Source organism: Emys orbicularis, chromosome 10 (genome assembly GCF_028017835.1).
Source record: "Emys orbicularis isolate rEmyOrb1 chromosome 10, rEmyOrb1.hap1, whole genome shotgun sequence".
In the NCBI taxonomy this organism is placed as follows: Eukaryota; Metazoa; Chordata; order Testudines; family Emydidae; genus Emys; species Emys orbicularis.
In genome coordinates, this window is record NC_088692.1 from 82,446,232 (window position 1) to 82,466,971 (window position 20,740).

Sequence of the window (20,740 nt, forward strand, 5' to 3'; positions counted from 1 at the left end):
CCAGGAATATAGCTTTTAAGTAAAAAAAAAATTAGGTAACAAACATAATAACTAAAATAAAACTGCTAGAATTAAAACATAGAATTAGTTTTCTTCATTTTGTAAGGTAAAGGTGAGATACTGTATGTCAGGGGTCGGCAACGTTTGGCACGCGGCTCGCCAGGGTAAGCACCCTGGCGGGCTGGGCCAGTTTTATTTACCTGCTGACGCGGCAGGTTCGGCCGATCGTGGCCCCCACTGGCCGCGGTTCGCCGTCCTGGGCCAATGGGGGCGGCGAGAAGCGGCGCGGGCAAGGATGTGCTGGCTGTGGCTTCCCGCCGCCCCCATTGGCCCGGGACGGCGAACCGCGGCCACTGGGGGCCGCGATCGGCCGAACCTGCTGCGTCAGCAGGTAAATAAACTGGCCCAGCCCGTCAGGGTGCTTACCCTGGCAAGCTGCGTGCCAAACGTTGCCGACCCCTGCTGTATATCTTGGTTCAAGGGACATTGGGTTCTTAGATAACACCAAACTAGTATTCATCGCTGCAGACTGATTAAGGAATAATTTGACAGCTTCTCAGTGAACTAATTGGGAGTATATTCTATAAGTGCAATAGTTGCGGGCCCAACTGCACCTCTCCCACCTTTCTGGTCTGTCTCAAGGCACGCAAAACAGGAGTGGGCCTCTTGTTCTCACCTGACTTGAGGGTGAAATCTTGCAATTCCTCCATTCCTAGACGAGGACCCAAGTACACGGTGTTGTGTGTACAATCCACTTATCACCCTACAGAACTGAGTGGGGTTTCAGGCACATACCTTATGTGACCGGTGATATTGACCAAAACCTTACTTAAATATGTTATTTAATTGGCACAAAGCATTAGAGAAGAAGGGACTGTAAAATAACAAACAGGCGATGTGCCTATTTAGTCTAATCTAATCTTACACTTCACTAAAAGCTAAATTAGATAGGCTTTCCTCTTCGGGCTTATCTACATACACAGTGCTGTAGTCTGTACCAGAGGGTTCTAAATTTTAGTTAGCAGTAATATGTCACACCCTAATTGGCCCACATGGACCCTCCTGGCAAACACTAAAATGTTTCCTAGCATGCATTAATGTAGTCCCCTTTCACAATGCTACGTTAATGTGCACTATGAAATGTCTTAGTGAATGCCAGGAGGGTCCATGTGGGTGACATACTAGTGTGACATGCCCTCAAATTACATGCCTGGGGGGGGGGGCATCAGGGCTAAAAACTTTTTTTTTTTTTTTTTTTTTTTTTTTTTAAATGAAACCTGAGAATCTCAACACCATTCTAGCATCTGGATATTTAAGAAAAGCTACAAATATCATGAGACTCTTGATACAGTTGCGATGAGTGGCTAGACTTGTGTTGCCAATAGAGTTGTCAAATTATTTAAAAAATTAATTGTGAGATTTAAAAATATCAGTTTTTGTCGCCCTGTTAAAAAATAGAATACCATTTATTTAAATATTTTTGGATGTTTCTACATTTTCAAATATATTGATTTCAAGTACAACACAGAATAAAAGTGTACAGTGCTCCCTTTATTATTTTTTATTACAAATATTTGCACTGTAAAAAAGATAAACAAAAGAAATAGTATTTTTCAATTCACCTCATACAAGTACTATAGTGCAATCTCTTAATCCTGAAAGTGCAATTTACAAATGTAGAATTTTTTTTTTACTTAACTGCACTCAAAAATAAAATTGTAAAACTTTAGTGCCTACAAGCCCACTCAGTCCTAATTCTTGTTCAGCCAATCGCTAAGACAACAAGTTTGTTTACATTTACAGGATATAATGCTGCCTGCTTCTTATTTATAATGTCACCTGAAAGTGAGTGCTGGTGTTCACATGGCACTATTGTAACTGGCGTTGCAAGGCATTTATGTGCCAGATATGCTAAACCAGGGATTGGCAACCTTTGGCACGCGGCTCGTCAGGGAAAGCCGCTGGCTGGCCGGGCCAGTTTGTTTACCTGCAGCGTTCGCAGGTTTGGTCGATCGCAGCTCCCACTGGCCGCAGTTCGCCATGCCAGGCCAATGGGGGCTGCGGGAAGCGGTGGCCAGCACATCCCTCAGCCCGTGCCGCTTCCCACAGCCCCCATTAGCCTGGGACAGCAAACTGCGGCCAGTGGGAGCTGCGATCGGCCGAACCTGTGGATGCTGCAGGTAAACAAACCCTCTTGGCCTGCCAGGGGCTTAGCCTGACGGGCCGCGTGCCAAAGGTTGCTGATCCCTGTGCTAAACATTGGACTTGTAAGCTCTAAAGTTTTACATTGTTTTGTTTTTGAGTGCAAAATCTACATTTGTAAATTGCACTTTCACAATAGAGATTGCACTACAGTACTTGTATGAGGCATATTGAAAAATCCTATTTCTTTTGTTTATCTTTTTTACAGTGCAAATATTTGTAATAAAAATAATATAAAATTAGCACTGTATGCTTTGTATTCTGTTTTTCTACATTTTCAAATACACCCAAAATATTTATAATACATTTAAATTGTTATTCTATTATTAACAGTGTGATTAAAACTGCAATTAATTGTTTTGAGTTAATTGCTTGAGTTAACTGAGATTGACAGCCATAGTTGCTAGTTTCTTTTTCTTTTACACTTTAAATTTTTTGTAAGTGCCAATTACATGTCTCCTGCAGTTCTAACTAATCACAATTTTATTTGATACTGTGCAGAGAGAAATGTTATGTACATTTTCTGCTTTCAAAGAAGTGTAATAAGATTAAAGGTTTATATATCTCAAATTTACCAAAACTCCACTGTGAATACAGTACTGACCAATTTACAAGTGTTAACCAGTTTACTGACAGTGAGAATCAGGAGTGGCAGAAGTGCTCTAAGAGTGAGTGGGGGGGCCATAGGCGCCTGAACTGTGGTCCCCTGTGCTGCCCCTTGCCCCGAGACTCTGCTCCCACACTGCCTCTTCCCCCCGAGACTACCCCCTGCTCACTTCTCTCCACCCCTTCTCCCTGTTGCACGCCCTTACAGCCAGTAAAAAGTGGGAGGACCCTGGCCGCCTCTTCTTCCGGCGCCCCTGGTCAGAAGTGACATCAATATTTTATCTGTGGTTTTTAAATCACTTGTGCTGTGGAAAAAGTTTTGTCAATCGGTAACAGGTTTAAAAACCTGATGATTATATCAGCACTCTTCTGTGATCACACCATTTGGCGTACAGTAGCAGGGTTCTACTTGTATTTGATCACAACATGCAGATTAATGAAGACAGACACAGGGATGGATTTAAGCATCAAACTGCAACTTTATTAACACTTGGGAGGAGTGCTATATGCCCTCCTCCAACTCCCCTTTCCCCGCCTGGCCTCGTGTGTCTCATACCAGGCATTTAACTAGGTGTAGTCAAGGTTACAAGGCTTCCACCATACAACTCATGGTAGACCCTCCTTAGTCTGCCCCTTGAACTCAGCTCTAATGAATCCTCTGCTCTTGCAAGAGGGGAGGTAAAGGTTTCCAAAAAAGGGACCTCTATCTGAAGACTATCTCCCTTTTAGCTACAGTCTCAAAGACCAGTGAAATCCTGGGTCTCATTTACTGCTGGGAGCTGGCCTTTTTAGCCTATATCTGCAGTGGAAACTGGCAGCAAATTGTGAGCAACCAAAGAACCATAAAAGCCTGGGAAGGGTTTAGATTGATGTGGGGGAGGGAGGCACGCTGGCCAACCAACTCTCCTGTTCCCTCCACACTTTACCAATGGTAAGTGGAGTGCCCAAGGAGGAGTTAGGGCCCAGCCCTGACATTTTCAGGCATGTGCTCTCCCCCTCTCCTTTGGGCTCTTCATTCCCCTGCCAGTCTGACCAACATAACTTTCTCTTTCTCTGCCCCTACTTTTCCATTGAGATTGGGTGGGGGATTTTCCCACTGAACTATTTGCAAGTCAGAGTTGTCAGTTTTTGGTGCTCCATGTTATTTTGTAGTTCAACCGCCTATATCCCTCCCAGTTCCAGGGTAAGCCATTTTCTGCCTGCGTTTTTCATGGCATTGGTTCGTAATGAGTTGAAGGATACAATTGCTGCATTTATAAGTCAATAGTAAGCTCCATTAAGTTTCTTCTACCTTCAGAAAGGATCCTGTCTTCATCAAATTCTTCAGCTGTGTTAGAGCCCCTCAACTTTTCTAGAAGGTTGCAAGGCCAGTAGGTTTTTCTCCCTCCTCTTTCAAGGAGAGAGCCCATAAGTAAGCATTCCTGGTTCTAAGTAACCTTACGCAGACAGTTGCTTTCTATTGGGATCTCTTAAAGACAAGTACAGATTGAATAGTTCTTTGGGTCCTTGTTTAACTGCAATTCTTAGAAGTCTTCTTTCAGGGGTTCTCATGGTCTCTTTTCATCTTCTTCCACCTACCAAAATAGAACTGAAAATATTGGCCCTCTTCTTTAGGTCCTCAGAAATTTTGCACATCCTGTTCTTTTGGAACATCACTGCAAGATGTATTCCAAGAGCCCCAGGCACACTTTAATCCTGAGGAGCATGGTTGTTATCGAAGTATTTAGGATGAGGTTTAGATTTATTTTTTCCGATTAATATAGCCAAATCATAGCACTTGTCTCAATTAATTTGACATGAAAGGTTCTTCACAATAAAAGTATGAATAAAATTTTGGAATGCTACACTGACTGAATGTGTGCAAGTACTCTTATGGTGTACTTGGCCATAGCTGATTGCAGTAAAAAAAAAAAAAAAAAAAACTTAAAAAAAAAATAAAAATCATCCTTCCTAAAGTGTATGTATGTAAAGAAAGATATCCCTGAAGTAGGACATGCTAGTTAGGAAGCTCTGGGAAGCTTCATCTAGAACACCTACTGCAACAATTAATATTTTACCAAAGCCATTCTGGCATGGATGAGCAATGTGCAGAGGAACCTGATTTAGCTCCATTCTGTATTAGAGCTGTTCCCAGTAGTAGGCTTTGTATGATGCATCTAAATTGTGTTAGCTTAGTCCAGTAATACAAAACTTCTAAGGCAATGGGGAGAGTGGGCAGAGCTACGTAACACTATGAAGGGAAGGGATGGGATGGATAAGAACAGTTTCTTGCACTAAGTTATGTAGCTGGAGTTAAATTTTGTTATGTGTCTATGCTGAATGGCAATGCCTGCATTTTAACTGTAGATAATTGAAGAGGGTTAGCCCAATATTTCAAAATAAATACAGTATATTCAAAGGATCTGCATATTTTGTGGAGGGAGAGGGAAAAAGTTTTTTTTTTTTTTACATACAAAAAAATAGTGACAGCAGTAATAAAGCAGCTGAACATGTCAGGCCCTAGTCATACTGTCCCTTCTAGGCTCTGTCTTTGCTGATGCAGGTGAAATTGAAGACTGGGGCATTGGTATCTCAGCTGTTGCCGGCTACCCGTCATCATTCATTGCTTCAGCTGCTATAGTTCTTCAAACCAGCATGTAGAAGAGAGAAGGGAGTGCAGTCTCCTCCAGGCCAGGAGCAGTCCGCAGTGTCTCATTCTTTATTTCAAAACATATTCACAACAGTTGAGCTTTATTGCAGGCCAGAGGACATAAGGGGGGAGATAGCTCTGAGAAGATTCTTACTGTGTGTTTGTATAGAAACTCTGTATTTTATAATTGGCTGTGATTCATCTTCTAGCTACATGTTCATATGTTATCAGAAATCTTGGGATTTAAAGATATGGATGGAGTAGGTAAAATACACTGTAAAAATACAATTGAAGTCTGGATTTTAGTGTATAGAAATCACTTTTCCTGCATGCATGTGCGTAAATATAATTTTTTTCTTACACTTTGTGTGCCTGTAATGCCATGTGGTACCTTCACTTCTGCTAAATTATCATCCAATTTGTTTTTTCAGGTTGACTCAAATGGCACTTATTACTAAAGTAGACTATGGTAATTAGGAAATTTAAAACAAAACTTATCAGATATCAGATTTTTTTTGAATTGCAGTGTCCTTTGGGGTTGTTGATGTGCCCTGTGCCTCCCATGTGAGGGCTTAAAGGGTGGAACGTCTGTGACCGTTCCTTAGTTCTCTCTTACCACCTGTTGCAACAAGATGAGGCCCAGCGAAGCATCAAAGATCTTAGATTGGTTGTTTCACGTTTGGTGATTTCTGTCTTCACACTCTTTCTCTAAGGGAAGTTCCAAAGAAGGAAGAAAAAAATCAGTTGACATTCCCACTCTGCGCCCTCCACCCCTTCTGGTATAGTGGGGTGAAGCACTTTGCGTCAACTGTCCCACCTTCTGACGAAGTCCAAACCCTCAGGGTTCAAACCATGCTTGTCCTGCAATGGACTGATCACCTCCCTCAGGGATGGACACAGCAGAAGCTTCTTCTGCCTAAGAGAGAGCCACATTCCCAGGTAAGTTGTCTGTGTGCAGGTCCTTCACTGCTAGGACCCACATGTTCAGGGACACGCAGTTCAATTTACATCTACTTGAGCAGTCCATGTGGGTCACTTCAGACTCAGTCATTGGTTACAACCAGAGTGAGGCCAGGTAAGCTAGCATCAATCAGCGCTTCTTTGAGCACTCTTCACACTCCAGGATTGGGCAGTGGAAAGAACACAAAGATGACATTGCCAGAGTCAGCACTGATTATACTGACCATTTCAATATCTGCAAAGTCTCCGGTGCCTAGACACAGCTTTGGTGCTGGTAGTTCTGGCTCTGACCATGCCAGCTCCCCTCCTGATTGCCCCAACTCAGGCACTAAAGCTGGCACCTGTGCCTCCCTGTAAATGGGATACTGATTCTTGTAGCCATTGTGAGTATAAATGTACCTTTGAGACCAAGGGGAACTCCCAGAGAGAGAGAGAGAGAGTGAGAGAGAGAGACTGGGCAGCACTATAAGGACAAAGCAGCTAAGAAATCAGGCATAACAAGAAGCCAGACACTGAATTTGATACTGATGCCCATCTCTAAGAGGCATCCATATCACCCCCAGTATCACAGAAGCAGCCAGCATGGACCTGTTATGAATTCTGTACAATCCCTTGATGCTGCACTTGAGAAAGATGTATTCCTCCTTCCCTCCTCTCTGGCGTCAAGCGGGGAACCCTCTCCCTTGCCATTGAATAAAGAACCCAATGAGGTTGTCAGGGAGCCTCACTTCAGAGTGTCAACCCAATGAGCATGGAGCAATGAATGGCACTAGGGCAGCCAGCCACAACCTGGCCAATACCCATACAATATACCAACTTGTCCATACTGGCCTTACTGGGGACAGTACTTCCATGTGTCAAGGAGCAGATCACCTTCCCACATGTCCAGAAAAAAGAAACAATCACACTTCCTGGTCGCTTTGTTGGCTAGACTAGCCACACTAGAACAGGAGATAACAGAGGGACAATGATCTCCCTCCCCATCTTCCCTAAGAAATACTCCTTATCACTCGGCAAAGCAGCATCACCAGCACCCACCCTGTCAAGAGATGACTTTAAAATAGTGGTCTCCAAACTTTTTACCTTATGCCCTCCCCTTGCCCCTGTCCTCACCTCCCCACTCCCCGGAGCTGGGGCCGGGAGCAGGGCCGCAGCCCCTGGAGGGGGGGACCTGTGCTGTGACTTGAAGTCAGTGAACCTGATGGCATGGTTGTTGGCTGGTTGAGTGCCACAGATGGAGATTGCTTCCTGCAGGTCCAGAAAATTCTGATAGATGCTTTTCTGCTCTGTATCAGACTAACATATTCATCTGAATGGAGAAGTTCTTGATACGGACAGCCCATCATGGTCTGGACTGGTCCAGGCCTCGTTGCTACAGATCCTTGTCTACATATTGCATTTAAAACAGGCTGGCCTCTTATTCAGCTCTATTAAGGTCCACTTCACGGTGATTTCAACTTGCCATCCACCTGTACAATTATGTTTGGTCTTCTCTCACCTTATAGTATCAAAGTTTCTTAAAGAGCTGTTATGCACCCACTAGTCAGAGGTCCCTGCCTGGGACCTCAATCTATTTCTTCTGAGACCTTTGGAGCTTCCATTCAAACCTCTGTCAAACTGCCCCCTGTACCACCTCCCTCCGAATACAGTGTTCCTAGTGGTTATTACAGCAGCCTGAAGAGTGAGTGTGCTTCAGGTGCCTATGATTGACAACATTCCATAGGAACAAGACTGTTGCAACCTCACCTGAGTTTCATTCCTAAGGTGTGTTAAGGTTCCTAAGGTGGTCTCAGAATTTCACCTGAACCAGTCAGTCAAGCTGCCTGTTGTCTTCCTACAGCCACACTCTGCACAAGGAGGAAAGAAATTATATGTATCCAGGACTTTGCTTTATTACATAATTGTTCAGCCTATTGCCCCATATATTTATAGCTATATCCAAGTGTTCTGAAGTTCAAGGCATCTTCTTACATTGTGTTAGCCATTTCAATATCCTCTGTATTTTGCTTTGCAGTCAGTTGGCTAGTGTATCTGTCACACCAAACATCAAGGTTCACGCCACCAGAATTCAAGTGATATAGTCAGCCTGTTTCAGAAATGTGCCAGTTTCCAAGATCTGCAAGGTGAGAATGTGGTGTAATTTGCTCACTTTTGTCAAGCATTGTGTTGGATTTAGTGGCTAGAGCAGATGCCAAATTTGGAAGAACAGTACTTCAACTTCTGTTCAGTTGATGCAGCTGAAATTCCTCATTCTCATCATCCTGAGGGGATGCTGTTTACTCATCTACAGTGGGATCCACACTGACACATACTCAAAGAACAAACAGTAACTGTAGTTCTTTGAAATGTCATCCCTGTGGATCCCATGCCAACCCATTCTCTATCCCTGCTTTCAGAGGTCTCAACTACCATGGGCCTCAAATGGTGAGGGAATTGAGGGAGGTTCATAGCCATTCCTCCCTTCATGCTCTCAGTAGGGAGCAGGAGGAGACACGAAGTGCATGCACAGTTCTGATGGATTTTGCTATTCAAAAAAAATCTGAACTCTCTCACATGAGGCACATACACATCTACAGTGTACATCTACATCTTCTCCACATTGTCTACATCATCTCAAAAAACCACAGTTACTGTAGGGTAAGTAGCTATTCTTTTTCCACATAATATACACTTAAGATTAGCGTAGTAGTTATACAGACTGTTCTCTTGGGCCTGAAATATAATTTAAAATAATGTGACAGGTCTCCTTAAAATGGAGATTAAAGCTGGTATGGAATCATACTCTATGCTCAGTTTCTTTGATGGACTTATTAGACCAAAAATAAAGTGCTCTTCTCTCATTAGAACTATCATCTGGAAGATTCATTTGTTTCATGTAATCAAGAGAAAGTTTATGAAAGTTAATTGTAATGTTCTTGAATGCCAAGAAGTGTAGACTTTTAGCAGAAAGAATTTTGTAAGAACTCTTTAATGATGGTGAAGTTTTGTTGTTAATGTAAAAAGTGATGATGGCTAACAATCCTTGGATTTTTTTTCTGAATTTCCGTGCAAAAACAGGTCACCCCTTTTCCCCCCCCCCTTAGGGTCTAAGAACTTCTTTAATTTGCAAAATTTTAAAATAAACTTTTAGAGATTTTTTTTTTCCAGAAAAATAAGATGCTTGTCTATTTTTCTCTTCTTCAGCTAGCTGTTTTAAACTGTTAATATGTATTCCCCATGTTTTTTCTCCTTTCCCTTAACTTTGCGGGGGTGTATTAGAGGTTACAATCAAGAATACAGAAGAATTTCAGATATTCACCTGTAACTATATTTAGCAAAACGAGAGTTGAAGTTACTTTGTTTCTTTCTGTTATATTGAAATAAACTCTTGTTTAAATCATTTTAAAATTGAGGTTGTCCATAGCAAAACAAATATTTTAAATAAAATATGTCACTGTATACAGTATACCCTAGTGGGTGCAATAAAAGAGGCTAGTTAAGAGTTGCGTCTCAAATAAATTCATAAGAATAATATTGCTTCTAAATGATGAAATTAAACAGATGGAAATTAGAAGCATCTCTTGCAGTATTGTTAATAGGAATATCCTTAGTTATCGATGCAAAGATGGATATTTAAACTGACGTTACAGAAATCAGTTCAATAATGGGTAATCTCATAGGCCCCCATTCTGTAAATATGCATGTACTTAAGTTTACTACCATAAATAATACTATTGAAATCAGTGAGACTGTTCACAGTAGTATAGTTAAGCATATGTAAGTATTTGTATGATTGAGCCCATAGTTTGCACTTTCAGAGCAGTTTTTATATGAAGATCTCAAAACACATTACAAGACTACTGCAATTTAGGTATCCCCATTTTTATGGATGGGTTGAAATGATTTGCTTAATGGCACATGGGAAATTGGAGTTGTAAGATGTATCGAAGAGTTCTGGTTTCCAGACCTGTGCCCTAACGATCGGACATCAACTTGTCATGAAGAGAAAAAATGTTTGTTGGAAGTTGAGATGTTCCAAGATACTTAATTACATTTTCTGGGAAGAAGAGTCCACTTTAAAAGGGAATATCATATTCACCTATCTTTTATTCAGAATTTTTATTAACTTCTACATGAAGTTTGAACAAAATTATTTTTGTAGACATAAAACCCACAACAATATTAAATTGATGCCTGTTACTATAAAACGTAATTGTTTGAAAGAGACACATTTGTAGAATGCATCCTTTAAGAAAGGAAAAAGTATATCATATATAGCTAGGTTCTGGCTATAAACATATTCACGTTACAAATCATTGTGTATTTTAATTCATTCTCATTAAAATCAAATTGATTATGCTCCTGCTACGCAGTTCATTCTAAATGTGGTTAAAAGCAGTTTTGAGTTTAATCAGAGGACTGCCTCCAATCTTTAGAAACATGCAAGCATATTGTATTTGGAATTAAAAACTTACTTTAAAATATCTTACTGAGTAAAACTTTCAATTGTGTATAAATTTCAGTAAATTGAGCTAGACAGATCAGAAACTTTCCCCCCATAAATTTTAGGGGAAAAAATTGTAATACATTGCTTAACTGAGGCCAGGTTTCTAAATGTAACGAAGTACTTACACTTTAGACAGAAATGGAGTCATTTTAAGTAGAGCACGTAGGGTGTGGTTAAAAGCAACAAAAAGTCCTGTGGCACCTTATAGACTAACAGATGTATTGGAGCATAAGCTTTCGTGGGTGAATACCCACTTCGTCAGACGCGTGGGTGTGGTTGTTGCTGTATAAGACACCAAGGAAGACACAGCTTTTGCCCAGATTATTTTAAGTATTAACTATCTTTTTTAACTGTAATTTTAATTAGAAATATTGTTTAATGCTTTTGAGTTATTTAAGAAATAACTCTTGGCAATGCAACAGAGTTAGTATAAATACATTTAGAAGCTTTTTGAACTTCTCTGCATAGAAGTAACTCCCTAAACTCATCAACATGACCCCCTATTCTTGCCATATTAAGTCCCTCTCAAAACTTACTCCTGCTATATTGTTCAGGCTGAGTTTAGTTGACTTGTATGTAAATTGTCCACAGTTGTTCGACTTCTAATCTACTTGTCTATCTGGCTGTAGATTATAAGGTTCTATGAGCAGACAATGTCCATGAGTTTGTACATAGTAGATACAAAACAATAAAAATGTATAAATATAGCAGAAATGGTGTGCATTTTACTTAGCTATTAAATGACTAAAAATGTAAAAGACAAGAAAAAAAGCAGTTGGAATTAGATCTCCATTCCTCTAGTCACATTTTTGTCTTATTTTCTATTAAGTCTAGACTTTTCAATGTCATGACATTTTTTGTTTTTCCATTCATTGTTTTGAGGTTTGAGCTCCGGCATGAGCATCTAGATTTTAAAAGAAGAAATTGAGTTTGGTACAGTGGTTAACGTAGCCACAGAAGAAGAATCTTACCACTAATCTTTTGTTAGGAACCTGTAGGCGTCTTCATGGTTTGCTAAATGTCTCACTGTGGCGTGAAGACTGTTTCAGCATTATGTTGTTTTGTCTGTTGGTTTATAGAATTCACATCTAAATAGTATGACTGTCTTGTTGTCATTTAACCAGACTCTGAATACATTTTCAAGTAAGCTGTTTGGATTACTGTGGTTGGTGGTTTTTTTTAAGGAGTAGTTTTTTTGCCCCCAAAATATGTAGCCCTTGAAATCTACTTTGAACTTTTATGATTACAAGAGCATCAATTCATGAGTGTATTAACCTTGGTAAACTGCAATACACAATCTCAACAGTATGCACAATTTAGACAATACCGAATGGGTGGTTTTACTCTTGTTATTTGAACTTCCGGTTAACTGCTGGCAATAAGTCACCTGACAAAAATTTCACATCTCCACTTGTTCTTGGGAAGTCCTGCACCTGTGTACCAGAAAAAGTTAGCTTACTGAGGCGGTATGCTAATACAATTTCCTGTGCTTTTGTTTTAACCTGCTAATTTTCCTTAAAGATTCTGCCCGTTTCTTATTTTTTCACCACTACAATTTCCTTGTAACTTGAACAAAATCAGCAGATGCAGATAGTTACCCATACTCAAATACCTTTGATGTATATATCTATGTCTAGAGCTCATATCTCCATAGTTTTTGTGCCCAATTTGCCAGTTATGCACTGTATTCATTTTGGAATAACTGAAACACTGTGTGCTTGCCGTAATTGGAGAATTGGTTATGTGGTACGTACTACAGTGGAGCTGAAGCACAATCAATAAAACTGAAAACAACAAAATTTTAAGAGAGACTTGATCTTTTCCACAAGCTTTAATCCTTATGCCAAGAATGTTGGTGGTTGTTTTAATTACGCTCATTGTTAACTTGTTAGATTTGTGGTTTTATGTACCTTTTTAAGTGTAGTGTAGTCCATCTGTAGAAGGCTCTCTTGCAACATTAATAGGCTACAGATGGCACTTTGGCTCCCAGTTTCATTAATTCATTATAATGTAACAGCCTTCTTGAGAGACACCTCTTGGCTATGCTAAACACAACTGGATCCTCTCAGGGATAATGTTCTAACGAGGTAGCATGTGTATTTTGCCTTTGCTAAATACAGCAACTTAACCTAAATGAACTTTGCTTAGGATTTGCAGTACAGTTAGAATTTAGTCTTTTGCTCTATTTATGTATTACCATGCAAGGGGGGAGAAAGAATAACATTATCCTTTTGATTATACCCACTTTTCTGACTACTGAGGTATTGCATACCAGCATCTGAAATTATACTAGCAAACACAAATCTAAACATGCATACAGGATTTGCTTGCTCCTTGTGAACTTTTCATGCCAGCCTGCAACTAAATCCTGTTTTCCATCTTTCCTCCTTCATTCCTCTGTCGTATTCTCCCCCTTCCCATCCCTCCCCTCCCGGAAATGTTATATGAAAACAAATTGTCAGTGGAATATTCAGGCTGATAACTTTAATCCAAAAAACTGGGGAAATGCATTGTTAGTTTTTATAGAAACTTTAATTTTGCTCCGTGTGCATATTCATTGCAAGAGGGTTTTTGTTCCTTGATCACACAACCCTTGGAAGCGAATTGCTATCTGGCAAAAAATATAAGAAAGGTCCACATCCTTTCTAATGTGAAATGCACATATATCCAGCTAAATATAGTGTTATACATTGGGCTATCTAAATAGATATATAAATCATATATGGAAGGGGGCAGCGTTAGTTGCTGTGTAAGCTTTTAATTTTGAATGTCCCATTTTATGTGTGATTAAAGATCCTCAGCTTGTGGTATCTGACTCAGTTCCATATATGTCTGTGGAGCTATTCTGATTACATCATTTGAGAATTTGGCACAAAATAGGTATTGTAATTTTAGTGTACAATGCTTTTTTGACCTGATATACAGTATAGTCAGATACTGAGTGCTGGTCCCTTTCTACATGCAAGTTTTTACCCAAAAAATGAAGGGGACAGGGTAGAAAAATATGCTTAATAAACATGAGACGTTAAGATGGAAAAATGCTGAGATCCAGGTTAGTAGTAATTAAAGCCAGTGCTTCACTGAAGTGACTGTATTGAAATATGAAGACCACTGAAAGAGGAGAATTCCAAGTGATCCATTTGCTTAGTGCTGTTTTAATCAGATAACATTGAAGGTATTTTATATGCCATCAAACCACAGTGTCTCAATGAGCCTGAAAATATTGGACTACTTCAGAATAATTTCAGAAAAGGATAATTATTTGAAAATAGTCTTTTTTGGATGTTTACTAAGAATATTCTACCCTTTTAAGATAGAGGAAAATACCATCAATGAACTGTTGACTCATCCAGAATGTCAAGAGCCAGAATTTTTTTCTTTTGTTCACTGCTAGTGCTCTTAAGTGTATGGAGGTTTGTTTTGAGATGGGCCGATCAAAACCTCTGGAAATTATTGAGAGATTATGGTAAATGAGTAGCATAGTTTTAATTTCCACTGAGGTGAGTATAGGCAGTTCACACCAGTCTTGGATTAGTACTGTTCCATTCTCTGTAACTGTTCTCTTGTAGTAGAACCAGTGTTTTTCTGGTGGATGAAGTGGAGCACAATTGGGGAAGATTATGCAAGCATGCTCACATCATCTGTACAGCTCACTTTGTGATGGTTCCCTGCTCTGCTGTATAGAAGGGATTTGGTGACCGGGCATGCGGATCTTGGGACATTCTTCACCGCATAGTGGTAGAGAAAATGATGGGGAGGTGACTTGACCCGTACAGCATAAGTAGAACCCATAGAGTGTCTCTGCTGATATGCAATGGTCTAAAGGAAGGATTTCTTGCTCCCAGACTCTGAGGAACATCTAGTGTGGAGCCCAGTTAGCTGGGTTATGCCTGGGTCCAGAATTTAGGTCTTAAGCAACAAATAATCTCTCTAGAGGTATTGAAGCTGTCTATAGACTTCAGACAATAGCACTGCCTTGGGGCACATTCAGAGCAAGTTTTTGTAACTACAAGAGTTATACTTACCTGGCAGGGGGAGACATCATGATCACGAAGGTGGTTTTCCCAGGGTGAGGATCATCCATTGCACTGCGGGTGTGCTGACCCCTGCCATTTCCCCAAATGCAGGAAACTCAACTGCATAATTTGCCCCCTACAGTTCAACGATAGTCTGAATATGATAGGGGTTTTAAGTCCTGTTGCAAAAGGCATTTGTTCACTTTGTTTTTCCCCTCAATTTGGTTCCAGAGCCAATCCTGTCCCTAGGTTGTAGTCTTGGGGTCTGGATGGGTTTGATTTTTTTTTTTTCCAATTATTGGCAGGTTGTTCACTTCTACAATTTCTGTAATGTGCCCAGATGTGTTAATCATGGGTGCAAATAAACAATTATGGGGATAAAAAAAATTGTTTGGGGGAACACTGGTACATAGTTTAATCTGTGTTGCATGCATTAAATGTGACCACAGAAAGCAGAATCCTTCAGTGTGGGTTGCAAGGTTTCGACTTCTGTTTTTCATGATCATTTTGCTTCCTCAGTAAAACTACACGTGTTTTTGCCAAAACCTTAAGTATATATGCATGTGTCTTGCCCAAATTTTAACCCCATGTCTCTTAAGTGCCCCATTGTTTCTAAGTTTATTCAGTTCTGAATATTAATTAACAGGCTGCTTTGCTAGATCCCTTTAAAGGAAACTAATTTTTTCTTTAGGTGCTGGTCCTTCTGGTTGGAAGAACTGTACTTTTTCAGGACAGTGATAATCTCAGGTGGTGGTGATCATCTCTCGTGGCTGACTCTCATTTAACCAAAGTATAAACTTATTTAATTGAAACTTAATTTGTACAAAACAGTTATGAGCCAAAAAACAACCACAGAACAAGTAGAAAAGGTTAGGGTCTCATAAGTCTTTGTGCCAAAAGGCCACATAGGTGTTCATAGATTTTAAGGCCAGAAGGGGTTATTCTAGTTATTTAGTCTGACATCCTGCATAACACAGACTAAAGAACCTCCCCAGTAATAGTGCATGAAGCCCATAACTTCTGTTTTTCGCTATAGAATGAATATATATATATAATTTTTTTTAAGGTATCCAGTCTTGAAGTAATGGCAAATCCACTGCATCCTGTTGTCCCAATGGCTAAATTACCCTCACTTAAATATTTGCACCTTAATTCTTGTCTGAATTTGACTGACTTCAGCTTCCAGCCATTGGATTTCATTATTCCTTTTTCTGCTAGATTAAAGAGCTGTCTACTCTCAGAAATCTCTTCCCCCATGTAGACTATGATAAAGCCAGTTCTTAACCATTTCTGGAATAAATTAAATAGAATGAGCTTCTATAGTCTTTCAGTGTAAGACACATTTTTCAGACCTTTTATCATTCTTGAATTGACTGCACATGGCTCTGTTTTACCTGTAAGTCTTCCTGTATACGTGTGTGCTGGCAAGTGGGTAATGAAGTCTTACAGTGACATGTGATCATGTCACCTGAACTGGAATCCACCTTTTCATGTTCTCTGTATGTATATATATTTCTTACTAAATGTTCCATTCTATGCATCTGATGACGTGGGCTATAGCCCACGAAAGCTTATGCTCAAATAAATGTGTTAGTCTCTAAGGTGCCACAAGTACTCCTGTTCCTTTTGCAGATACAGACTAACACGGCTGCTACTCTGAAACCTATCATTCTTGTTGCTCTCTTATTCTTATCACATGGTGCAAGTGTTTTGGCAGAACTGATGACAGCAGTGGGACTGAGGGTTTATCCCAATCTAAGATTAGAATCTGGCCCAACATCTGTAATTGGTTCATTTTTTCCTTGGTCTACTTTCTCAATTTACTGACTCCATTCGTTTCCTAAGCAGGTTTTCTGAGATGGACTCTAAATTATAGGCTAGAGAGAATACAACTTCACATAAAACCTGTTGAGACCTGTTTAAATGTCATCAAAAGCTGAATTTATTGCCATAAGTGGGGCCAAAATGAAGCATAAAACATTTAAAGATAAATTCTAGTAATGGAAAAGACATGCTACAGAGATGAAAATACACTTTATTTAAATTCTCTATATGGATTTCTCCAATATTGGCCCTCTTTATTCTTGGAATAGCAGAGTGTGCCTGAATAGGCTGCAGTATGACCTTGTATCTTATTTGCTCACAGTAGAGCCCTTCACAGGACTAGTATAGTGCAGGACTGGGATCCCACAGCTCCTGCAGGACCCGTTGCCATAATAGCGGGAGCTGGATTAAAAAATAATCCCACGCAAGGCTCTAGTTAGCATCCACTAAAACATTTTTGAAGCAAATCTCCTTCACTAGCTCAGGCTTACTTGAAAGATCTTCTGTAAAGCAGTGGGGAAAGTATAGCCAAATTTCAGCCTGCACTGAAGAATCTGAAATATGGGACTTTGTGAGCACTCCAGAGTTCCATTCTAGCATGGATCCAATTGACTTTGGATGGCAGAATTATTGTTTTTATATAATATAGAAAACTCTGACAATACTTTTAACTAATAAAAATGACCTGAATTTAGAAAATATTTCTAAAAATGATTTTTTAAAAACTAAAGTATCTTAACTCTTGACCATTTTCATTTTCTCCTCCATAATTGCCTTAAGGTGAAAATAAGTTAATATAGTGCTGATCTGGTCCTTACAGGAGTACTTACATAGGAACATATCACATTTTTTAACATGTTAGGTAATTACATTTAATAATCATTGTGTAACACATCAATTCAGAAACTGAAAACTGTCACCATCAATGGTGAGTTTGCCAGCAAATTAAATAACAAATTACCCCAGTTTTTTCCCATTTTTGGAACTACGTGGCCAAGTAATATATATAAATATGTGTCTGTGTTTAAAAAAATATCCTTTCAGATTCAAATGTTTCATACGTGGTCTCAGTCCAAAAGTGAATTTTTTGTACTTAAGCAAAATCTTAACTTTTTTTTTTAGTTACACCCTGTTCAAACCGCTTTTTGACCTGACACTTAAAATTTTTGAATTAGTCTTAGCACATAAAGGAAGTCTTTTGAGGGAGACTGTGGCTGATCTAAACTGAAAGGTTATATTGGCATAACTACATCAATCATGCGTTTGAAGTAAACCTCACACCCCTGACCAATGTAGATACACTGGAAAAAAAACCCAATGTAGACGTAGGTATGTCGACAGAAGAGGGCTTCCATTGACATAGCTTCATTCAGGAAGGTGATGTTCCTACACTGACAGAAAAACTCCTTTTCCATAAGATCATTTCCACATAAATGACTGTTTTTATGAACCTTGAGTTGTGCAAATCATCTGAAGTTGTCTTATTTGTTCTTTGTGTGTAATGTGGTACATTATAGTAAACTGGGATATTGGAGTTGTACATTGACAAGTATAATCTGGAATCATGATGGTAAAGTACAAGTTCAGAGAAAACAGAAAGGAAGAAAAACAAGGACAATAATTTTGAAATAAGAATTTTGTTAAACTTATCTAATTTTGACCTCGGTCTTCACAGTTTTGTTTAAATGGGCAGCAGTATGGGCGCCAGTGTAGTTTGATTTTGCTGAATCATTAAAATCATCTTTCTAAATAGCACAGATTTCATTAGTTAGTTTTAGAGTGATACATCCCTCCAGCATTTAGAAAACAATTGCAACGTTAGTGAGAACATGTGACTGACAGAGATTTTTTGCCTATGGCACACTATATTTTAAGACTGCTTAGCTACCAGTTGTGTTGGTCGTCAAGTGAAGATATTAGTGTTTTTAGTGTACATTGTTTTTAAAAATGTTAAATTAAAACAAGAAAAGTAGAAAGCTAGGAGACTCAGAATTAAGATCAGTTTCACATGAGATCATACTCAAAAAACTATTCTAATATTAATTTTGTCCCACTAGAGTTGCAAACGTAATATTCTCTGGTTGAAGCAGAAAATACTGCAGTTTTTCTTCTTTGCTTACACTGACCATTTTATTTTATGGAATGCTTGATATTCATGTCAGTGTGAAATTTCACTTCTGTTGCCTTTCTACAGAGGCGAGGTAGTAGTAGTTGCTAGGGTGTGGTTCTATGACTTGTGGCAATGCAACCTTAACTTTGAAATTCCTGGGATTTTGATGTTAATTTCATTTTTACTCTGTTTGAAATATAATGTGCTCTCTGACCATAGATATGTGCAGTGGCGCTGGAACATTTTTAATAGTGGGGGTGCTGAAAGCCAGCCCTCTTACCCCTGTTTGCCCCCCAACTGGGGCCAGGAGTAGGGCCGTGTCTCTGGAATGGGGGGGGGGGGAGGGGCCGGGACAGGGGTAAGGGGGCCAAGGCTGGAGCTGGCTGCCGGGACCCCGCATAAAACCTTGGGGTGCTGTAGCACCTCCCGCACCCTTAATTCCCGCATTATGGATATGTGTCTGCTAACTTAACTTCAGTATTATTACTTGGCCCAAATTTTTGTTCATGGCATGGGAGGGAGAAGCTTTTCACGATACAGGAATATACCAAAGTGACTTTATGGTCACAACTGTGATTTAGTGAGTTGTCTTCAGCAGCAGTTCTTTGGAAGAAAATACTGTTTTCTTAAAGTGCAGTACAGAATATGTGACAGTGATGCAAATTTATAGATATTCCACAGTTCGATTATTTGAAATATGATTAACCCATAGCATACAGGGAGATTCTGTTTTATCCTCTTAAGCAATGGGCCTAACATAGTCTTTGTGCCTCTTTGTGCTAATTATAAATTGTCTTCCATGTCTTTTGGGCATTCAGTGATATTCTAACAAGGGAGACGTCATTGATGTCAAATAAATATAAAATGACATCTTGTGCTCTTGCGATATTCCCCCATCCCCTTTTTAAGCTGTGTCAGCATCGGAATGTCATGATTCTATACTCTGCACAGGGTGAATACATAGTGAAGTGCAGTCTGTGACTAATCGCCTCTTTCTCTCACTACTTATTAACTGTGAGATGGTTTGTGGCATGGTTGCACCATTTTCTAAACGTGGCTAAAAGAATAGGGTATTTGTGACAGTCCTCTTAAAATATACGTAGGGGTCAATTTCAAAAGGTATTTTGGATTGGAAGGTTGGAGAAGGTTACAAACCCAATACTACGACTATTTTGACCCCTTTCTTTGTCATACATACCAACTAATAGGTCTTCAGAATATGAGTTGTACCCAAGTTCAAGTTTTTTGTTCTGAATTACACAAGCTGGGTACTGGAGAGACAAGGTGGGTGAGGTAATATCTTTTATTGGACCACTTTCTGCTGGTGAAAGAGACGCAGAGCTCTTCTTCAGATCTGTGTAGCTTGAAAGCTTGTCTCTTTCACCAACAGAAGTTGGTCCAATAAAAGATATTACCTCATCCATCTTGTGTCTCTGATATCCTAGGGCCATCATGGTTACAAAGACACTGCAAACAACAAGTTGGGTAATACATTGTAGTACACAATTAATATTGGAGAAGTTAAATCTGTTTTCCACTGGTCTCCTGTTACTTTGTCTTCTATTATCCTACTGTTTAGTTGATAATGGGAGGGTTGGGGGAGAAGCATCTTCAAAAGTTTACAGTATTAATGCATGGTTTTCCAAGACTTAGGTAATTGTCTATTTGTAATGCTTTGGTCCTTAAAAAATAAATCATTTGTTCATGTGTGATAGTAAAATATTTAAGTGTCTGACTTTGTCGCCCTTTCAGTTTTGTGTGCATCCACTGCAAATCTTTCTAAACATGAGGATTTGTTGTTGGTAATTGGCTTGTTAGTAGATGTGTGAAAAGTTGCAAGTTACTGTAGTGAACATAACCTTGAGATTTTCTCACCTATTCATCAGCATCTCCATACTTGTGAAATA

At 39.5% G+C, this 20,740-nt stretch overlaps 1 protein-coding gene and 1 pseudogene across 1 annotated transcript in view; both read left to right on the plus strand.

The window, feature by feature from the left end:
* The window catches only part of MEF2A (myocyte enhancer factor 2A), a 145,373-nt gene that overhangs the window by 25,797 nt on the left and 98,836 nt on the right, over positions 1-20,740 (plus strand). The window lies entirely within an intron of this gene.
* Positions 14,901-15,033, plus strand: LOC135885228 (U1 spliceosomal RNA; annotated as a pseudogene).